Source organism: Somniosus microcephalus, unplaced genomic scaffold, assembly GCF_052327205.1.
Source record: "Somniosus microcephalus isolate GS21.2 unplaced genomic scaffold, FLI_Smic_1.0 unresolved_chr1, whole genome shotgun sequence".
In the NCBI taxonomy this organism is placed as follows: domain Eukaryota; kingdom Metazoa; phylum Chordata; class Chondrichthyes; order Squaliformes; family Somniosidae; genus Somniosus; species Somniosus microcephalus.
In genome coordinates, this window is record NW_028225179.1 from 144,718,807 (window position 1) to 144,736,878 (window position 18,072).

General features: G+C 44.3%; 1 pseudogene across 1 annotated transcript; it reads left to right on the top strand.

The window, feature by feature from the left end:
* Positions 1-1,274: 1,274 nt before the first annotated feature.
* Positions 1,275-17,317, top strand: LOC147096188 (zinc-binding protein A33-like; annotated as a pseudogene). Its single transcript, XR_015074866.1, has 6 exons — positions 1,275-1,793; positions 1,883-1,978; positions 2,068-2,301; positions 11,014-11,036; positions 11,128-11,243; positions 15,014-17,317. The product of XR_015074866.1 is annotated as a zinc-binding protein A33-like (transcript).
* The last annotated feature ends 755 nt before the right edge of the window (positions 17,318-18,072 follow it).

Sequence of the window (18,072 nt, forward strand, 5' to 3'; positions counted from 1 at the left end):
TAAAGACACTAAATAAGTACACGTTGTTGTTGTTGTTGTTGGTCGCTCCGGGCTGGCGGGCGTGACTTTCTTTCTGTTGGCTGGCCTTGAACCCACCAGCACATTTGGTCAGTCTGTAAAGGCAATGGAGGGGAAAGAGAGATTGGGAGAGGGAGGGGGCAGTATGGGTCCTGGACACCTCATTTACTGCCATTAACAGTAAGGCGGGCGGCACACTTTCGGTGCGTAATGAGCGCCTGCACTACGGGTACGCGCCATCGAATTTATTGGCCCACATGTTTCCCAGATGTACTCGGCCACTTGCCATAAGTATAAACAATGGGTGAAAGTATGTTCCAGATTACAATGAAGTAGATTTTAATCTTTACCGCCTGGGTGTTAAGTGTTGCTTGGGCAGAGCATTGAAAGGAAATCGTGGCACAGAGAATCATACGCTGATAACAGAACCTGCCTGAATTTCCTTCCATTCATTTCAATAGAGATTAATTTGGGGTTCTGTTACCAGTGTGTGATCCGCCCTACCAGATTTTTCTTTCTCCTCTCCGAGTCTCTCCTCAGGTGATGCCTACTGCCGGGTGGTAAAGACGAAAATGTACCCAACGTTGGATGTGATGACAGGGATGGAACATTTTGCATGGTAGCAATGCATACAAGATCTACACAACAGAACAATTTCCTTCAAATCAGCGTTGATCTCTCCCTTCCTCCTTTTCCTTGTCCGTTTTCCCAGCCTCAGTAAAATGCCGGTTTGTCGCTCAGTCTCACGGTGGGTGCACCCGGAAACGTCACAGACTGGCTTTTCTCTTTGTAAGTGCGATTCTCTTTCATCCAGATGTGAACGGCACTTGCAGGGACTCGAGTGATCTGTGAATGGGAACCGGGTCTGGATCCACCCACAGAACCATGACACCAGCAGATTGAATCAGCAAGGACTGAAACTGATCCAGGCAGCTATTTGACATTTATGACACTTTGTGTTTCAGGGTGAGCGGCTGCAATCATTTAGCACAATTCAGTTTATGGAACTATATATTACCCCGAGTTTCACCAAAGCGATTATAGTCGGCAGCGAGTTCGGTCTGAAGCAAAGTGCAATGATCGCCGCCCATCTCCGCCTCCTCCCTCCCTCTCTCTACCAACCCCACACTACCAGCACTCCATGGACCTTCCCCTTCCGCCTTCTAACACTGATTGTCCTTTATACTACTTTAGGTTTTCTCTCCCCGTGCAATAGTCGACGGGACATAGAAAAATGTATATAGTAATAATTCCCTGAGTATCGCCGTGAACTTCATCGGGAAGTCGCTGAACTGAGGCTGTTCGGCAGCGCAGTGAACGCGGAAACTGAAAGTGGTTTGAATCAAGAAGTGCTGAGGGTGAACATGGCTTCCAGACAGCAGGCCGAGAGTTTGACCGAGGAGGCAATTTGTTCCATTTGTCTGGATTTCTTCAGCGATCCGGTTATGCTGGAGTGTGGACACAACTTCTGCCGCTCCTGTATCACACAGTTTTGGGAAAAGAAGGAGACAAACTCCTGCCCGGAATGTAGAGCGGAGTTTCCGGAAAGAAACCTCAGAGCTAGTCGGGCCTTAGCGAATCTGGCCGAGAAAGCTCGAAAATTAACCCTGAATCCGAAAGAGAAGGAAAGTGAACTTCACTGTGAGGAACATCAGGAAGAGCTGAAGCTGTTTTGTGAAACTGACAAGAAACTGATCTGTCTGATTTGTAGAGATGCGCGGGAACACAAATCTCACAACTTCATGCCCATTGAAGAAGCTGTTGGAATCTACAAGGTAAAAGGAACAGGTTTGTTCACCTGATTATTTTATCACATTTTCATGGTCTAACACTTTTATTCTGTGATTTCCTCTCCCAATCCCAGGGTCAGGTGAAATTTTCCTTAGGTTCTCTCACAGAAAAGAAATCGGCGGTTCTGGAAATGGAGCGGGGGCAGAAACAGAAGATTTCCGAAATTAGGGTAAAGTTTCTCTCTTTGATTTTCTGGGATCTCGGTTAGTTTTGTCCCTTTATCGCGGTACTTATTATTTTTCACATTTCATTTGGTAGGAACAGTCGAGCAGTCTGCAGACCCACATCACATCCGAGTTCGCTAAAATGCACCAGATTCTCAGTGAGAAGGAGCAGCGATTAATCCGAGATCTCAGGGAACAAGAGGAGAGGATTCTAGAATCAATGGAGGAAAATCTCCGTGAAATTCAAGAGAATTTAAATTCTATTCAGGAGAAACTCTCAAAGTTGCGAAAACAGATGGAGCAAAAGGACGGACTGATATTTCTGAAGGTGAGGATTATATTTCAGTTTGGTTCAGTGACACAAATTTGACACAAAACGATGGGAAATAATTTTGAAAATAATGCAGCATTTCCCCAATAATTCAGAACAGATTTAAACCGATGGGGGTGGATCTGTCTTGGATATTAAGGGGATATGGGGATAGTGCAGGGAAGTGGAGATGAGGTAGAAAATCAGCCATGATCTCATTGAATGGCGGAGCAGGCTCGAAGGGCCAAATGGCCGACTCCTGCTCCTATTTCTTATGTCCTTATGTTCTGCCATTGTCACTGAGCTAACTCCCACAATATCTACAGAATCCCGGGACTACCTGCAACCTCCCCGGAATGAGTTATCGTAATAGTGACACTTAGCTTGTATTTACTCTCCTGAAGCTCACATTACAATCCAATTACAGTTACCCATAGTGAGTTTCTGGTAGGGTAGGTGTGAGAGTCACTGGGGGGAATTTTAACTCCCAAAAATGGGTGGGTTGGGATCGGGTGGGAGATTAAAGTGTTAAAAAACTGAATCCCGCCTCCAACCCACCCACTTCGGGTTTTAACGGAGGTGGGTTGGGGTGGGCAGCCAACCCACTCCCAGGCGGTGGGTCGGCCATTTAAATATTGTAATGAGGCTGGCATGCCTCACATTTATCCAGCATTTCAAATTTAACTACGGATGGTCGGGTTTCTAAGGCCTTGGAGAACCTGCCATCTAAAGTAAGGCAAGGACTACTGGATCCAGGAGGTAAGTGCCTTTACATTTACCTCCTGGATCCAGTGTCCCTCCCTCACCCACCCCCCCCCCCCCCCCCCATGATCGGAGACCTCCCATGAGGCCTCCGATCGCCTTCCCTGACTCCCCACCCTGATCCTCTGGCCCCGATGGTTCCCTCCCCCCCGATTCTCCAATCTTCTCACTCCTCCCCAATGCTCTAGCCGCACTCTTCTATCCCAATGCTCCGACCCTGATGCTTTCTCCCCCTTTCATAAAGCATATTAGGAGCAGAGTCAACATGGATTTATGAAAGGGAAATCACGTTTGACAATTTTGAGGTTGTAACTAGCAAGATAAGGTGCCATACAAGAGGTTATTAAACAAAATTAGGGCTCATGGGATTGGGGGTAATATACTAGCATGGATTGAGGATTGGTTAACAAAGAAAACAGAGTAGGAATAAACAGGTCATTTTTGGGTTGGCAGGCGGTAACTAGTGGGGTACCGCAAGGATCAGTGCTTGGGCCTCAGCTATTCACAATCTACATCAACGATTTGGATGAAGGGACCAAATGTAATATATCCAAGTTTGCTGATGATACAAAGCTGGGTGGGAATGTGTTGTGAGGAAGATGCAAGGAGTCTTCAAGGGGATATAGACAAGCTAAGTAAGTGGGCAAGAAAATGGCAAATTGAATATAATGTGGAGAAATGTGAAGTTATCCACTTTGGTAGGAACAATAGAAAAGTAGAGTATTTTTTAAATGGTGAGAGATTGGGAAATGTTGGTGTTCAGAGGGATCTGGGTGTCCTTGTACACAAATCACTGAAAGTTAACATGCAGGTACAGCAAGCAATTAGGAAAGCAAATGGAATGTTGGCCTTTATTACAAGAGGATTTGAGTATAAGAGTAAAGACGTCTTACTGCAATTATATAGGGCCCTGGTGAGACCACAACTGGAGTATTGTGTACAGCTTAGGTCTCCTTACCCAAGGAAGGATATACTTGCCATAGAGGGAGTGCAACGAAGGTTCACCAGACTGATTCTTGGGATGGGGGGGATTGTCCTATGAGGACAGATTGATTAGACTAGGCCAATATTCTCTTGAGTTTAGAAGAATGAGAGGTGATCTCATTGAAACATACAAAATTCTTACAGGGCTTGACAGGGTAGATATAGGGAGGATGCTTCCCCTGGCTGGGGAGTCTAGAACCAGGGGTCACAGTCTCAGAATAAGGGGTCGGCCATTTAGGACTGAGATGAGGAGAAATTTCTTCACTCAGAGGGTGGTGAATCTTTGGAATTCTCTACCCCAGAGGGCTGTGGAGGCTCAGTCGTTGAGTATATTCAAGGCTGAGATCGATAGATTTTTGAATATTATGGGAATCAAGGGATGTGGGGACAGTGCAGGAAAGTGGAGTTGAAGTAAAAGATCAGCCATGATCTTATTGAATGGCGGAGCAGGCTCAAAGGGCCAAATGGCCGACTCCTGCTCCTAATTCTTATGTTCTTATTTTCTAAGTGCCCTGTTACCACATCCATAATAATAAATTCTAGCATTTTCCCTACTATTGATGTCAGGCTAACTGGCCTATAGTTCCTTGTTTTCTCTCTGCCTCCTTTCTTGAATAGTGGAGCTGTGGTTGCTAGCTTTCAATCCACGGGGACCATTCTAGAATCTAGGGATTCCTGGAAGATCAAAACCAATGCATCCACTATCTCTATTACTAATACTAATTTCTTTAAGTTCTTCATTTTCGCTAGACACTTAGTTCCCCACTATTTCCAGAATGTTTTTTCTGTCTTCTAATGTGAAAACAGCTACAAAGTATTTGTTTAATGTCGCTGCCATTTCCTTATTTCCCATTATAATTTCCCCTACTTCTGCCTCTAAGGGACCCATGTTTACTTTTGCTAATCTCTTCCTTTTTACATACCTATAGAAGCTCTTACAATCTGTTTTTATCTCTCTTGCTAGTTTACTCTCATTCTCTTTTCTCTTTCTTTATCAATTTCTTGATCATCTTTTGCTGAATTCTAAAATCAACCCAATCCTCAGGCTTACAACTCTTTTGTCAACATTATAAGCCTCTTCCTTTCATCACGGTTCCCATGGATTGGAGGGTAGCTAATGTAACCCCACTATTTAGAAAAGGTGGTAGAGAGAAAACGGGGAATTATAGACCGGTAAGCCTGACATCGGTAGTGGGGAAAATGCTAGAGTCCATTATAAAAGATGTAATAGCAGAGCACTTAGAAAACAGTGACAGGATCGGACAAAGTCAACATGGATTTACAAAAGGTAAATTGTGCTTGACAAATCTACTGGAATTTTTTGAGGATGTAACTGGTAGAATAGATAAGGGAGAACCAGTGGATGTGGTGTATTTGGACTTTCAGAAGGCTGTTGATAAGGTCCTGCATAAGAGATTGACGTGCAAAGTTAAAGCACATGGGATTGGGGGTAAGGTACTGACTTGGATAGAGAACTGGTTGGCAGACAGGAAGCAAAGAGTTGGAATAAACGGGTCTTTTTCCGAGTGGCAGGCAGTGACTAGTGGGGTACCGCAGGGATCGGTCCTAGGACCCCAGCTATTCACAATATATATTAATGATCTAGACGAGGGAACTAGATGTAATATCTCCAAGTTTGCAGATGACACAAAGCTGGGTGGGCGTGTGTGCTGTGATGAGGATGCAGAGAAACTCCAGTATGATTTGGACAGGTTGGGTGATTGAGCAGATACATGGCAGATGCAGTATAATGTGGATAAATGCAAGGTTATCCACTTTGGTGGCAAAAACAGGAAGGCAGATTATTATCTGAATGGCAATAGATTGGGAGAAGCGGAAGTGCAATGAGACCTGGGTGTCCTTGTGCACCAGTCGCTGAAGGTAAGCATGCAGGTGCAGCAGACAGTTAAGATGGCAAATGGCATGTTGGCCTTCGTAGCGAGAGGATTCGAGTACAGGAGCAAGGATGACTTGATGCAGTTGTACAGGGCCTGTGAGACCACACCTTGAGTATTGTGTGCAGTTTTGGTCGCCTTATCTGAGGAAGGATGTTCTTGCCATGGAGGGAGTGCAGTGAAGATTCACCAGACTGATACTGGGATGGCAGGAATGACGTATGAGGAGAGATTGGGTCGATTGGGCTTATATTTGCTGGAGTTTAGAAGAATGAGAGGGGATCTCATTGAAACTTATAAAATTCTAACAGGACTAGACAGACTAGATGCAGGAAGGATGTTCCCGATGGCGGGGGAGTCCAGAACCAGGTCTAAGGATAAGGGGTAAGCCATTTAGGACAGAGATTAGGAGGAATTTCTTCACCCAGAGAGTGGTGAACTTGTGGAATTCTCTACCACAGAAGGCAGTTGAGGCCAATTCATTAAATATATTCAAGAAGGAGTTAGATATATTTCTTAAGGCTAAAGGGATATGGGGAGAAAGCAGGGACAGGGTACTGAATTTGGATGATCAACCATGATCTCATTAAATGGCAGAGCAGGCTCGAGGGGCCGAATGGCCTACTCCTGCTCCTATCTTCTATGTTTCTATCTAATACTATCTTTAACTTCTCTTGTTAGCCACAGTTGGACCACTTTTCCCGTGGAGTTTTTATTCCTTAAGGGAATGTATATTCATTGCGAATTATGAATTAATTCTTTGAATGTTTGCTATTGCTTATCTACCATCATATATTTTAATCTAGTTTCCAAAACTACCCTAGCCAACTCACCCCTCATACCTACGTAGTTTGCTTTGTTCAGATTTAAGACCCTAGTTTTGTACTTAACTAAATCACTCTCAAACTCAATATAAAATTCTATCATATTATGATCTCTCTTCCCCAGAGGCTCCTTTTCTACAAGGTTATTAATTAACCCTTTCTCATTGCACAATACTAGATCTATAATAGCCCTTTTCCTGGTTGGTTCATCAACATACTGATCTAGAAAACTATCTTGCATGCATTCCATGAACTCGTCCATCACCCTATTACTGCAAATTTGGTTTGCCCAGTCTATATGAAGATTAAAGTCCCCCATGATTGCTGTATTTGTTACATGCAACTCTAATTTCTTGATTTGTACTCTGCCCAACACTACAACTACTGTTAGGGGGCCTATAAACTACACCCACCAGTGTTTTCTGCCCCTTGTTGCTTCTTAGTTTCACACAAACTGATTCTACATGTATGCATCTATGCTATTTGCCTCATCTATTCTATGTGGTAGCGAGTTTCACATGCTAACCACTCTCTGTGTAAAGAAGTTTCCCCTGAATTCCCTATTGGATTCAGTAGTGACTGTCTTATATTTATGGCCCTTAGTTCTGGTCTCTCCCGCAAGTGGAAACATCTTCTCTACATCTACCCTAACAACCCCTTTCATAATCTTGAAGACCTCTATCAGGTCACCCCTCAGTCTTCTCCTTTCTAGAGAAAAGAGCCCCCAGCCTGTTCAATCTTTCCTGATAGGTATAACCTCTCAGTTCTGGTATCATTCTAATAAATCTTTTGGGCACCTTCTCTCGTGCCTCTATATATTTTTTAATAATATGGCTACCAGAACTGTTCACAGTCCTCCAAATGTGGTCTAACCAAGGTTCTACACAAGTTTAACATAACACCTCTGCTTTTCTATTCTATCCCTCCAGAAATGAACCCCAGTGCTTCGTTTGCTTGTTTATGGCCTTATTAACCTGCATCACTACTTTTAGCGAGTTGTGTATCTGTACCCGCAGATCTCTCTGTTCCTCTACCCCATTTAGACACTTATTTTCCAAGGAGTATGTGGCCTCCTCATTCTTCCAACCAAAATGTATTACCTCACACTATCTATTTTGAAGTTCATTTGCCAATTACACGCCCATTCTGCAAGTTTATGAATATCTTCCTGTATTTTGTCTCAGTACTCCTCTGTCTTAAACTACTCACCCCAATTTGGTGTCATCTGCAAATTTTGAAATTGTACTTCCGATTCCTGAGTCTAAATCATTTATGTAAATGGTGAACAACAGTTGTCCCAGCACCGATCCTTGTGGAACACCACTTCCCACCATTTGACAATCTGAGTAACTTCCTTTAACCGCTACTCTCTGCTTTCTGTTTTGTAGCCAGCTTGCTAACCATTCTGCTACTTGTCCCCTGACTCCACATGTTCTGATCTTAGTCATGAATCTACAATGCATTACCTTATCAAAGGCTTTTTGGAAATCCAAATATATTATGTCTACTAAATTACCCTTATCTATCCTTTGCTACTTCTTCAAAGAATTCAGTTAAGCATTACCTTCCCTTTTGGAATCCATGCTGACTACTCTTTATTATATTTTCAGTTTCTAGGTGTTTTTCTATTACATCTTTAATTAAAGATTCCATTATCTTTCCTACCACCAATGTTAAGGTAAATGGTCTATAGTTCCTTGGACTTGTTCCATCTCCTGTTTTATATATAGGAATCACATTAGCTGTCTGCCAGTCCTCCGGCACTATTCCCTTTTCTAATGAATTTTTATATATGTAATAGTGCCTCTGCTATCTCTTCCCTAACTTCTTTTAATATGTGCGGATGCAATGCATCCAGGCAAGGGGTTTTATCCTCTCTAAATTTGATGAGTTTATCAGTTATCTCCCCTTTTCTATCTTAAATGTCTTTAGATCCTTTTTGATCTCTTTTTCTAATGCCATGTCCACCATGTTACGACACAAAGCTGGGTGGGCGTGTGTGCTGTGAGGAGGATGCCGAGAAACTCCAGTATGATTTGGACAGGTTGGGTGATTGAGCAGAAGCATGGCAGATGCAATAGAACGTGGATAAATGCGAGGTTATCCACTTTGGTGTCAAAAACAAGAAGGCAGATTATTACCTGAATGGCAATAGATTGGGAGAAGGGGAAGTGCAACGAGACCTGGGCGTCCTTGTGCACCAGTCGCTGAAGATAAGCATGCAGGTGCAGCAGGCAGTTAAGAAGGCAAATGGTATGTTGGCCTTTGTAGCAAGAGGGTTTGAGGGTTTGAGTACAGGAACAAGGATGTCTTGCTGCAGTTATACAGGGTCTTGGTGAGACCACACCTTGAGTATTGTGTGCAGTTTTGGTCGCCTTATCTGAGGAAGGATGTTCTTGCCATGGAAGGAGTGCAGCGAAGTTTCACCAAGCTGATACCTGAGATGGCAGGAATGATGTATGAGGAGAGATTCGGTCAATTGGGCTTGTACTCGCTGGAGTTTCGAATAATGAGAGGGGATCTCATTGAAACTTATAAAATTCTAACAGGACTAGACAGACTAGATGCAGGAAGGATGTTCCCGATGGTTGGGGAGTCCAGAACCAGGGGTCACAGTCTAAGGATAAGGGGTAAGCCATTTAGGACAGAGATGAGGAGGAATTTCTTCACCCAGAGCGTGGTGAACCTGTGGAATTCTCTCCCACGGAAGGCAGTAGAGGCCAATTCATGAAATATATTCAAGAAGGAGTTGGATATATTTCTTAAGGCTAAAGGGATCAAGGGATATGGGGAGAAAGCAGGGACCGGGTACTGAATTTGGATGATCAGCCATGATCGCATTGAATGGCGGAGCAGGCTCGAGGGGCCGAATGACCTACTCCTGCTCCTATCTTCTATGTTTCTATGTTACTTTCCCTGGTAAATACCAAGGCAACATAATTATTTAATATTTCTGCCATTTTGCTGTCATTACCTGTTAGTGGCACTATCCCTATCCTGATTTTTCTTTTGTTTTTTGTGTCTGTAGATCACTTTACTATTTCTTTTTATATTCCTTGATAATTCAATTTTGTAGTTTCTGTTTGCCTTCCTAATTTTTTTGACTTCTTTCCTAACCTTTTCATATTCTCCTTTGTCATCCTCTTCTTGGTTGTCTATGTAATTAGTGTATGCCTTTTTCTTTAGTTTCAATTTTGCCCTTATTTCTTTATTCATCCATTGTGTGTCATTACTGGCTAGTTTGTCCTGGCTTTTTAGTGGGATACATTTCTCCTGGACTCTATTGATCACTATTTTAAATGTTTGCCACTACTGTTTGTCTAGTTCTATTCTCATCCCCTTAAAATCAGCTTTTTTCCCAATTTACTACGCTGGTCTTTGTCTTACTTATGTCTTTCTCAATCTTTATCGTAAACCTTATTGTGCTGTGATTGCTATTGCCTAGATGTTCCCCTACACTTACTTTTCTTATCTGTTCTGGTTCTTTTCTCATTATTAGATCCAGTCATGCTCCCTCTCTTGTTGGACACTTTACATACTGGGTGAGAAAGGAGTCCTGCACAGATTCTAAAAACTCTATTCCCTGTAGCCTTTTTGCTGCCTCTTCTTGCCAGTTTATTTGGGGGTAGTTAAAATTTCCCATCATTATTATTCTATGTCCTTTACTCGTTTCACATATTTGCTTACATATTTCTTCCTCCAATTCCTTTCCACTGTTCAGGTATCTGTAGTATACCCCTTTTTAGAGTGATCGATCCCATATCTTTTATTTCAATCTGTATGGATTCTGTTTTTAACCTTCTGTTAGTTATGTTTCTAACCTTCTGTTACATTCTGAGTAAAGAAGTTACTCCTGAATTCCTTATTGGATTTATTAGTGACTATCTTATATTGATGGCGCCTAGCTTAGGACTACCCCCAAGTGGAAACATCTTCTCTACATCAACCTTGGCGAACCCTTTCATAATTGTAAAGACCTCTATTAGGTCACCTCGCAGTATTCTGGTTTCTAAAGAAAAAGAGTCCCAGCCTGTTCTGTCTTTCCTGATAGTTGTACCCTGCCAGTTCTGGTATCATTCTTGTAATTTTTTGCACTTTCTCCAGGGCTTCTATATCCTTTTTGTAACATCCTCTTTCTATCTGTGTGTCAGCAGCAGTGAGAATTGGGAATTATCAGCAGCTTGTAACAATCTGTGTACAGTTCCTACTGTCCGGATATAGACGCTCAGTCTCTGTCAACTCAGATTGTGTTTTATTTATTTCAGGAGGAAACTCGTCAAAAGAGGAGGTAGGCCATGTTCTATACTGAAACTCTGCACCGTTTGGTAAAATAGCTCAGAAAAGTGTTTATTTTATATCCAACTCTTTAATATTTGCAGGATTAGCGAGGACGGTAATATGTTGTCATTAGTAGATGCCGCCCTGTCTATCGAAAAATTCAACGGCCCTTTACAGTACACCGTGTGGAGAGAAATGATTGATGCCATTGACCCTGGTAAAACATATTCTCTTGTTCTGATTCATAACTCATTTCTTTGTATAACAAATCAGATTGTACCAGAGTATCTTTTAGTTCGAAGTGGTTGCAAAGGAACGCGTTTTATATTGGCCCTGAATAGAATAGAAGTGGTGAACCATTGTTTGGTGGACTGGAGGAAGGTATACAGTGGTGTTCCCCAGGGGCCATTACTAGGACCACTGTTTTTTGATTATATATTAATGATTTGGACTTAGGTGTATAGGGCACTATTTCAAAATTTGTGAATGACACAAAACTTGGAAGTATAATGAACAGTGAGGAGGATAGCAATAGACTTCAAGAGGACATAAACAGGCTGGTGGAATGGTCGGATGCGTGGCAGATGAACTTTAACGCAGAAAAGTGTGAAATGATACATTTTGGTAGGAAGAACGAGGAGAGGCAATATAAACTAAGGGGTACAATTCTAAAGGGGGTGCAGGATCAGAGAGGCCCGGGGTATATGTGCACAAATCGTTGAAGGTAGCAGGGCAAGTTGAGAAAGCGGTTAAAAAAGCATACGGGATCCTGGGCTTCATAAATAGAGGCATAGGGCAGAATTTTCATTGGGTTTGGAGGCGGGATTGGAGGCGTGAGGGGGTTTAAAATCATGAAATCGGGGGGCTCAAACCCATCCCGACCCAACCCGCCTCCATGCCAGTTTCAAAGGAGGCGGATACCCGACCTGTGCTGGGACCCGCCTTCCCGAAGCGGGAAGGGGATTAGTGCCAATTAACTGCCTGTTAACAGGCAGTTTTTAGCCCAATCCTTATTTTTATCCCTGAAATGTGGGATTCCCGACGGCTCCAAACCACGCCAAGTTAGCGCGGCGGACCGTCGGGCTGAAGGACTTGGAGGGTTCGAGATGTCAGTGATTGATGAGTGCAGAGGTGTGTTTGGTGTGTGTAAAGTGTTTAAAGAAGTTTTACTTACCTTTACAGCCTTCCTTCCTTCAGGTCTCGGGAGTCCCTCATCTCACCGGCACAGAAAGCAGAATGGCCACGAGCTGTCAAAATCTGCAGCATTCAGTTTTCTGTTCTGGCGCGATCTCTAAATCAGCCTGAGAGGAAGGAATTAACTTGGAGTACAGATTGTCCATGTTTGACAGCTTCAAAGCTCTTGACAGATGAAATGTCAATCTGTGATGTCACCTGTTGCCGGGTGGCCCTTAATTGGCCTGCTGAGCGGGCTCAACAAGGTCAATCGAGTGAAAATCGCGTGGGTTGGCCACAACTCGATGGAAGCGGGACTACAACCCCAAAAGTTGTAGTCCCGCCTTCTACACGCCGCCAGTATCAAAATCCAGCCCATCGAGTGCAAAAGCAAGGAAGTTATGATGAACCTTTATAAAACACTGATTCGGCCATAACTGGAGTATTGTGTCCTATTCTGGGCACTGCACTTTGGGAAGGATGTGAAGGCTTTGGAGAGGGTGCAGAAAAGATTTACAAGAATGGTTCCAGGAATGAGGGACTTCAGTTACATGGATAGACTGGAGAAGCTGGGGTTTGTTCTCCTTAGAGCAGAGAAGATTGAGAGGAGATTTGATAGAGGTGTTCAAAATCATGAAGAGTCTAGATAGAGAGAGAAACTGTTCCCATTGGCGGAAGGGTCGAGAACCAGAGGACACAGATTTAAGGTGATTGGCAGAAGATCCAAAGGCGACATGAGAAAAAACTTTTTTACGCTGCGAGTGGTTAGGATCTGGAATGCATTGCGTGAAAGGGTGGTGGAGGCAGATTCAATCGTGGCTTTCAAAAGGGAATTGGATAAGTACCTGAAGGAAAATAATTTGCAGGGCTACAGGGAAAGGGCTGGGGAGTGAAGCTAGCTGAAGTGCTTTTACAGAGAACCGGCATGGGCTCGATGGGCCGAATGGCAATGATTCTATGAAAAGTGCTATTCAGGCACCAAATCCACCTTCTAAAAAGTATCACCTTCAACTAGTCAGCTGAAAATTTCAGCTCTTGCAACATGACCAAAACAGGGATTCTCAGATGAACCACTGCCTCCAGAAACCAGAAATACTTTGCAGAATTCAGCAAGCGGTAATCCACCCCCACTCCCTTCCCTTCCCAGTGGAACCATTCCTCTTCTACAGTACGGCATCCTCCTGATGTGCCATTCTCATGTCCATGACCAAGGTTGGGACAGGAAGCCTGGGAACAGGCTTGGCCTGCCCGTTGAGGGAGGAGGAGTGGCGAGGGGTATGGAGTTAGCTGGTGCTCAATGTGGACATAGTTAGCAAGCACTGGATTGCAATCCACTTCCTGAAAGTGACACCAAGGCTCATTCTCTCAATTGTCTTGAGGAAACATTCCACTCGCCCTAGATGAATGTCTTTTGTGCATCTGAGGAGAGTATCAGGATAGAGGTGTGACGGTGGTGCATCACATTGAATAGCCGCTGGTGTTACGCCTCTGTGGAGCGGTTCTTGTTTACGCTCCCTCTGCAGAGTTTTTTAAAATTTAGTTTCCCTTCACTCTCTTTCTGCAGTAGTTCCCTTCCTTACTTTTTCTCTTCTTTTGCTATTTTTCTTAGCTTCTTTCTTTCTCTCTGGTTTCGGTATCTTTCTCCCTCTCCCCTCATCGGTCGCGCTTATTGGTGATGTCGGGGGTTATGCCTGCAGGGTGAGATTGTGTCTCCGAGCCACATCGGAGCCTCTTGGCGCTGGTTCCTTGTGTATTTCTAAAGGCCTGTGGGTCATTCTATCGGCGCTGAGACCCACAGGAGACTGGGGGGGGGGCCCACAGGAGACGGGGGGGGGGGCCCGCAGGAGACTGGGGGGGGCCGCAGGAGACTGGGGGGGGCCGCAGGAGACTGGGGGGGGCCGCAGGAGACTGGGGGGGGGCCGCAGGAGACTGGGGGGGACCGCAGGAGACTGGGGGGGGGGGGCGCAGGAGACTGGGGGCGGGGCGCAGGAGACTGGGGGGGCCGCAGGAGACTGGGGGGGGCCGCAGGGTTCCTTGTAGGGGGTCAGAATCGAAGCAGGACGCCAGGGGCTGAAGAAAAGGCAAAAATAAAACACAATATTTGTCAAGGAAGTCGAAGCCCTGAGTCCCGAGGAGATTTACCAGGATGATACCAGGGATGAGGGAGTTCAGTTATGTGGAGAGATTGGAGAAGCTGGGATTGTTCTCCTTAGAGCAGAGAAGGTTAAGGAAAGACCCAATAGTGGTATTCAAAATTAGGAGAGGTTTTGATAGAGCAAGAAGAGAGAAACTATTTTGTGGGTCGGTAACCAGAGATCATACATTTAAAATAATTGGCAGAAGAACTAGAGGGGAAGTGAGGAGATTTATTTTCACAGAGGGTTGTAATGATCTGGAACGCGCTCCCTGAAAATGTGGTGGAAGCAGATTCCATGGGAACTTTCAAAAGGCCATTGGACATGTACTTGAAGAGGACTAATTTGCAGGGCTATGAGGAAAGAACTGGGACTAAATTGGACAGCTCTTTCAAAGAGCTGGCACAGGCACGATTGGCCAAATGGCCTCCATCTGCATTGTAAAATTCTATGATAACATGCGCCTGGTCCCCATTCAGCACTTACTGGGTTGGGAGATCAGAGAGGTTCCAGGACCATAAACCCCTGTGGGAGCAGGTTCCAATAACAAGACCTGGAGCCCTTTAAAAACACTGGAATTCCCAGGAATCCCCTGAGTGGGCACTTTAAAAAGAAAGTGTTTGAATAAATCACAGCAAGAAACTAAATCACTGACTGTGTTTTTGTAACTTTCCCCCAGCTCCAGCCTCTCTGACTCTAGATCCGAACACAGCGAATCCCCGGCTCATCGTATCTGCGGACCGGACCAGTGTGAGAGACGGAGACAAAGAGCAGCACCTTCCTGATACCCCGGAGAGATTTGATTCCTGGGCCTGTGTGCTGGGATCGGAGGGATTCACATCAGGGAGACACTACTGGGAGGTAGAGGTGGGGGACAAGACTGATTGGGTTGTGGGAGTGGCCCGAGAGTCTGTCAACAGGAAAGGGGAAATCAGACTGAGACCGGAGACTGGATTCTGGACTGTGTGGCTCTTCCCTGGAATTGGCCATGTTGCCTTCACCTCCCCGTTATGGACTCCCCTCATCCCGAATTTGAAGCTGCGGAAGATCGGGGTGTTCCTGGATTATGAGCGCGGACAGGTGTCATTTTACAATGCGAACAACATGTCCCATCTCCACACTTTCACCCACACTTTCGCTCAGAGACTCTTTCCGATCTTCAGTCCAGGATGGAATTATGGCGGGAAACAATCAGCACCGATAACAATCTGCAGGGTTAAAGGTCACTGACAGGCACATTCCGTAATTCCAAACTGCCTGCCCGCCTCCTGCCAGCTGCAAACTGATGGGTGTCGGTCTCGGTCACAGGTGGTGCGGGTGGTCCCAATGTCACCTGAGGTCAGGGCGGCTACAACCGAGTGACATTATCTTGTTGGTGAAATTTGTTGTAAACACTTTTTGTGAAGATTTCTTGGGCTCGTCAACAGAATTCTTTCAGATCGTGCTGATAATTTTTTCCAGAAGAGGAAATTATCATGAAAATATTTACACCATTGTTACATGAAAGAACAAACTTGCATTGATACAGCGCCTTCCAAGATCTTGGAACGTCCCAAGGGACTTTACAGCCTGTTTTAGTTAGTCACTGTTGTAATGTAGGGAAACATGGCAGCCAATTTGCAGCTAGATCCCACAAACATCAAAGTGATAATGCCCATATAATCTACTGTATTTCTTTACTGTTGTTGGTTTAGGGATAAATATCAGGAGAATGTCCCTGCTCTTCATGAGGGTGTGAATCTGCTGTGGCAAATACTTATTTTAAAGAGTTAGTGGTTGTGTGAGAATAGGTGATAGTGAGATGTCACCTAAGCATTCAACTGCTAATCGCGCCAATATATTTTAAAATTTGTTCTCTGGATGTGGGTGGTGCTAGCAAGGCTGCATTTACTGCATTGCCCTGAGAAGGTTGTGGTGGGCCGCCTTAAACCCTTCAATGGTCATAAGTTGGGAATTCCAGGATACTGATCCATAATCATGAAGGAAAGAAGACTCGCATTTATACAGCGCCTTCACGACCTTAGGATTTACCAATGCATTTTACTTCTGAAGTGTGGTCACTGTTGTACTAGAACAAACACGTCGAACCACTCTCTGCTTTTCCATTGCCCTGCTCCACCTATTTTATGATCAAATCTGTCTCACTTTACACGGTGTTTAACCTTCCGCGACCGGTGGGCACTGTGGGGACTGGAGTGCATCATCACCCCGGCCAACACAATTTAAATTTAATTTGTTAAGGTTCTTTTAAAGTTAAATTAGTTACAGTTTTTGTTTAACCACCCAATCAAAAAGAGTACACGGTGTTTATCGGCCGAGCAGAGGAGCGCGGAGCGGCCGTGGAGCGAGTGAAGGCAGCTGGAGAGCGGGCGCGAGCGGAGCGCTCAAAGCGTGATCGAGAGAAATGGGAGGCTGTGATTGGAGGTGGGGCGAGCATGCGCAGAGGGAGGGGCTGAGCGCTCAAAGCCCAACGGTCAAAGCGTGAGTGGCTGGTGTGTTCTCTAAGGCACATTCTTTCTAAAGAAGGAGCGGTCGGATTTACAAAAACAAAAACAGAAATTTCAGGGGTGTTTGAACAGCCTGAACTCGCTCCCTCCCTGCCAAGGCCCTTGCGGTGCACTAGAAATTACAATATGCAGGACATTAAACCATTACAGCATACAGGAAGTTGTAAAGCACCAGATATTACTTTGGTGGTGTTCAGGCAGCTTTAATAAGCCAAACTGGTGGCCCTGGTGGAGAAATTTAGACATTTTTGAATATTTGAATTCAAATTTAATATTTACCTACCTCTTACAAAGGGCAGACTAATAACATATAGTCATCGACACTAACCTTATTAATATGACATAGTTGGCATAATAAAATGGGAATATAAACATTTGGGTAAATTGAGTTACATAAAGCTTATGTAAAGAGCATGTATTATTTCCTGTTCTGATAAGCTGCCTTCTAATCTAATAAACACAGATCTTCGCTCACACTGAGTATGTTCTGTGTTTAATTGATTTACTACCACTAGCCTGAAAATCTATCATCAAAGTGATTGTAAAAGTATCAACTCCACGATATTCTCACTGGAACAATGACAGAAACAAAATGTATCCGGAAATTTACATTTCTGTGTAGTTATGGACATTGACATGAAATTAGTCCCATTGAGACTTGGAAACATACATGGGAAGCAAAACAAGATTCCAAGATAATTACAGACGAGGAACGTCATTCTGCCCATCTTGATCCATTCATCCAGAGCGATCTTCACATCATCCCATTGTAGCATCAACATGTTTCTTAAATGATTCCAGGGTTTTTGTCTCCATCACTCTATCTGGAACTTCACTCCACATGTTGATGACTCATTGGGGTGAATTTTCAGGCCTCCCACTGGCGGAAACAAGGTGGTTTTGCCCCCAAAAAGATGGGCAATGACGTACCGCCTCATAGCTGTGGCCACAGCGATATTTCCCCGGAATGATTGCTAGGTGGCCGCTGTACCCCCCGAGTCCATTTAAAATATAATTCAGGGTCATATAGAATCATACAGCACAGATGGAAGCCATTCAGCCGATCGTGCCTTTGCCGGCTTTTTGAAAGAGATATATCATTTTTTGAGAATTTTAGCTATGAGGAAAGATTGGATAGGCTGGGGTTGTTTTTTTGGAACAGAGGAGGCTGAGGGGAGATTTAATTGAGGTGTATAAAATTATGAGGGCCCCAGATAGAGTGGATGGGAAG